The sequence below is a fragment of the Cucurbita maxima genome, unplaced genomic scaffold (assembly GCF_002738345.1).
Source record: "Cucurbita maxima cultivar Rimu unplaced genomic scaffold, Cmax_1.0 Cma_Scf00058, whole genome shotgun sequence".
Classification (NCBI taxonomy): domain Eukaryota; kingdom Viridiplantae; phylum Streptophyta; class Magnoliopsida; order Cucurbitales; family Cucurbitaceae; genus Cucurbita; species Cucurbita maxima.
In genome coordinates this window covers 310891-316103 of record NW_019272074.1, presented here as the reverse complement: position 1 = coordinate 316103, position 5213 = coordinate 310891, and the positions used below count along the sequence as shown (strand labels likewise).

Sequence of the window (5213 nt, the reverse complement as noted above, 5' to 3'; positions counted from 1 at the left end):
GAAATCTTGATCTTATCCTCGTGTCATATAAAATAGACCTTATAGGACATGGTTGATAATTTAGAGTATACTTAGACCTTGAGATAGGATATGACTTCTTGTTTCGTTTTAGGAACTAACCCTTAGAGGTTGTCATATCATACATCGTGTTTTGGTCCTAAAAACTCTTCCAAAGTAACATTTAGTTTTCTCCTCATGAGTGCATAAGTGACATTATCATAGTTGTGGCATCTTGCTGGCATATCGTGTTCCAGGGCATCTCATTTAGGTGAGAAAAATAATAAGTCCATCTTGACAACCTGCTCATGGTATATATAGTACGAATTATTTCTTCAATTAAATAAAAGAAAATACTAAATAATAGTACGAATTATCTTATCCCATTCCGAAGGATACTAAATAATAGTACGAATACTAAATAAGTCATTGTACTTGCTGTTTTATTTTCCAATTATTTTTTTTCCAATTATTTCTTCAATTAAATAAAAGAAAATACTAAATAATAGTACGAATTATCTTATCCCATTCGGAAGGATATCATCTCATAATTATCTATGACTGTTTCTGTCTCTAGCACGACCACTTGATGAAATGGGGAGGGAAGTGGGACAAATGGCCGAGACTACTGGAAGGATTCCTCTTTGGATAATAGGTACTGTAACTGGTATTCCTGTGATCGGTTTAGTCGGTATTTTCTTTTATGGTTCATATTATGGATTAGGTTCATCTCTGTAATAATCGGATGAACTGAGTTGTAGACATGAAAGCATAAGAACTCAGCAGGATCCCCCTCGAATCAGAAAAAAAGAGGGGGTAGGTCCCGTTGAGCTCTTACTAATTAGAATAATTTATTCATATAAATGACAAGTGGATCTTTTCGATGTTTCACAAAACTTATTTCTTTCTGATTCTGAATTGCTTCAAAAAATTGATTCAGACCATCTCTTTCGCGATAGTATCGGTCGATACTTTCAAAGCGAAAAAAAGAAAGAAAGAGAGAATCACTCGATTCCCTCTTTCTGGATGACACAATCCCAATATAACAATAATATATTTCTATCGATTAGATATCACAAACCCTTTAATATAGTAAAATATATTAATAGAATTTTCTCTAGTTATTTTAATATAAAATAGAATTTATAAATTCATTGAATTTGTTCACTACTTATGTAATAAATCAAAAAACGGTTCTGATAAACCGGGAAAAATTGAAACCAAGAATAGGGATCTTTGACGAACGGATCAAGAATTATTAATTATTTGATTATTTCGACACAAGAACAAGAAAAGAAATTTTTCTGGTATCAAAGACTAGGAAGATGAATAATCCCCTCTAGAATCCTTTGTTCCCTTCATTTTTTTTTCTATTCTCCATTTACTTATCTTATTTTTAATATCTAATCAAATTTCATTCTATTAGAATAAAAATGGATACATTCAATGACATTTCAATCTGGCACCAGTGACATAATAATACGGCTCCTATTTGCATTGTAAAAAACAAAGAAATAAAGAAGAGGTAAAATAGTCTTCCTCACAATATCCGCTCCTATTTGCATTGTAAAAAACAAAGAAATAAAGAAGAGGTAAAATAGTCTTCCTCACAATATCCATACTATGACTAGTAATGCGGTACAAGTCATTCCCGAAATACGGTAGAAAAATAATATAAGCAAAAACAAGGAAAAAGTTTTTCATAATTTTGTGATCATACATAATTAAATTAGAGAATTGCCAAAGGGCATCTCACCTAAAGAGGGATAGGGATCTCGTGGTACAATTTGTGATGGGACATAACGGTTACTCGGGGCATGGATCCTAACAACTTGTTAAGCATACCATCTACATTAACCTAGGTGTTTCCTTGTATTATTGGAGATCTTAGGTTTATGCATAACGTCTTGGGTCAAGCTTGGAATTTAAAAGTTCTTCTTATAAATAGCCCGACGTGACCTTGTGCACTTAGAATCTTATTAGTAGCCAAGAGTACTTGTGGAGAATCTTGATGGTGTTAATATAACACATGCGGAAGCAATTTGGATCTTAGGCACTCCAAGTACATCAATTATAGTGAATTAGCTAGCATGTTCAAAAGCATTAAAACTCAATGAGTTTGAATACTAACCTTTTGTCGCTCAAGTTTCTTTTTCCTCACGAGCTGGTTTCGAACCACCACTAGTGTCTTCTCCACTATTCTCCGGTCTTAGAACGAAATTGTGAAATTCGGTGAGTGACTAAACTTGGGAGGGACTTAGTATATATGAAGAGAGTTTGTGAGAGGTTTTTCTCAAGGTTTTTTCCAAAAAAGCCAACTTTCCATGTACCATGATCACTCTACTTATAGAGTCATGTTTGCATGTTCATGCAAATTTGAGATCACCAAATTTTGACACTTAAAATTCAACTCAAATGTTCGGGATTATGTGACAAACATGCATGCTTTTGTTAACTAAATTTTGACACTCAAAATTCCACTAAAATTTGTGGGGTTTATTTGGCAAGCATGCAAGTTTGGTTAAACCAAATTTTGACCCCTCAAAATTCCACTAACATGTATTTTTTCATTAAATGAAGTCAACATTTTGACTTTCTTCATTTTGATTCAACAATCCATCTGAATTATTAATTTTAAATTAAAGTAAAATTAAATGTTTAATTAAACTATTTAATTAATATTTAATATTAATTCAAATGCCAATCCCAATTAATTCGGACACATATTTGATTAAGATATTTAAATCTTATTTAAATATCTCAAATTCTCTCTTTTTGTTTAATTCGTAAATAAAACAAAAATGCGGTTAAATATATCGTATATATGTAGCGCATTCTCCCTAATTTGAATTCGAACACTTCGAACTCACTCGTCACGCTATTCTATGGTTTAGTCCGATATGAGCTAGCAGAGGGACCTAATGGACCTATAGATCATGGGCTCCAATGATCCGAGATTAATTGGCTAAATTCATTAACCTTTTAACCAACATTCGTTAACTATTAGAATACTCCACCATAGCCTAGTAGTTGCACTCCCCTCACTATAGATATATTTCTGTCCATTTGATATAACCATGATTAGTAAGTCGATCCTTCACAGGTTGTTCATAACTAGAGCTGGGTCAATTTACCGTTTTACCCATGAAGTTACTTCTTGTTTCTTATGTCTCACCGATCCTCTAATGAACAATTGGTTTGTGGTCCAGCCAGTAAATCGAATCTCTCTCAGGCCAATGAGAGGGTGGGGCCATGTTGTTTAAGACCTGGAGTCAGTACTTAAGGGAACTACCTCTCTTCTATCCCTAAAAGTGGGTAGGAGTGAATTCCATCTTGCACCCCACGTCCCCAGCCATTTACCCAGTCTTACACCTGAAATGGGAGGCCTATTGAGTCGGCGAACTTGAGCCATTCTCATCTATGCAAATCTAAGGATAATTTCAAATAAACAAGAGTTCATGGTTAGCTCAGGATTAAGATCGAGTTACCTAGGTCATCGAATAAAAAGAAAATTAGTCTCAACAGTAAACAACATTATAAATTGAGAGTGATTTTCTTCATGGTCTGATTTTATGCAATACTCATTGCATAGAACGTCCCCACTCACATTTCTCCACATGTACAATTTAGTGATCACATTGTTTATATCATATACAAAAAGTGGGCCGTATCCATAGTGCCCCTAGAATAAGGTACTCAGCCTTATCCTTATATTATAGATCATTTTGACTATATACTTGAACTTGATCAACTCTTATGTCTCTACATATAGTTCAAGTAATCATACTATAGCTAGAGTGTTCTTAGTTTATTGGATTTGGATTAATGATCGTAAAGTTAACTTTATTCAATAACAATTTTTACTGAATAAACCATAATAATAACTTTATTGAAAATAGAATATGTTTTTGTTTACAAATTATGAGTTTTAGGACATAAAACCCAACATTCTCTACTATTCTCCGGCCTTAGAGCTTGATTGTGGTATCCGGTGAGTGACTAAACTTGGGAGAGATTTAGTATATATGAAGAGAGAGTTTGTGAGAGGTTTTTCTCAAGGTTTTATCCAAAAAAGGCAACCTTCCATGTACCATGATCACTCTATTTATAGAGAGTCATGTTTTCATGTTCATGCAAATTTGAGATCACCAAATTTTGACACTCAAAATTCCACTCAAATGTTTGGGATTATGTGGCAAGTATGCATGCTTGAGTTAACCAAATTTTGACACACAAAATTCCACTCAAATTTGTGGGGTTTATTTGACAAGCATGCAAGTTTGGTTAAACCAAATTTTGGCACCTCAAAATTTCACTACCATGTATTTTTCCATTAAATGAAGTCAACATTTTGACTTTTTCCTTTTGTTTCAACAATCAATTTGAATTATTAATTTCAAATTAAACTAATATTAAATAATTTAATTAATTATTTAATATTAATTCAAATGCCAATCCCAATTAATTCCGACACATATTTGATTAAGATATTTAAATCTTATTTAAATATCTTAGATTCTCTCTTTTTGTTTAATTCGTAAATAAAACAAAAATGTTGTTAAATATATCGTATATATGTAGTGCATTCTCCCTAATTTTAATTCGAACACTTCGAACTCACTCGTTACACTATTCTATGGTTTAGTCCGATATGAGCTAGTAGAGGGACCTAATGGACCTATAGATCATGAGCTTCAACGATCCAAGATTAACCGGTTAAACTCATTAACCTTGTTAACCAACATTCGTTAACTAGTAGGACATTTCACTATAGCCTAGTAGTTGCACTACCCTCACTATAGATATATTTCTGTCCATTTGATATAACCATGATTAGTAAATCGATCCTTCACATGTTGTTCGTAACTAGAGCTGGGTCAATTTACCGTTTTACCCCTGAAGTTACTTCTTGTTTCTTATGTCTCACTTATCCTCTAATGAACAATTGGTTTGTGGTCCAGCCAGTAAACCAAATCCCTCTCAGGCCAATGAGAGGGTGGGGCCACGTTGTTTAAGACCTGGAGTCTGTACTTAAGGGAACTACCTCTCTTCTATCCCTAAAAGTGGGTAGGAGTGAATTCCATCTTGCACCCCATGTCCCCAGCCATTTACCCAGTCTTACCCCTGAAATGGGAGGCCTATTGAGTTGACGAATTTGAGCTATTCTCACCCATGCAAATCTAAGGATAATTCCGAATAAACAGAAGTTCATGGTT

General features: G+C 33.7%; 1 long non-coding RNA gene across 1 annotated transcript; it reads left to right on the top strand.

Annotated features, from left to right (window-relative positions):
- Positions 1 to 460: 460 nt before the first annotated feature.
- LOC111471823 lies at positions 461 to 1654 on the top strand. The gene is made up of 2 exons (XR_002715260.1): positions 461 to 1522; positions 1590 to 1654. It is a non-coding gene; the product is annotated as an uncharacterized LOC111471823 (long non-coding RNA).
- The last annotated feature ends 3559 nt before the right edge of the window (positions 1655 to 5213 follow it).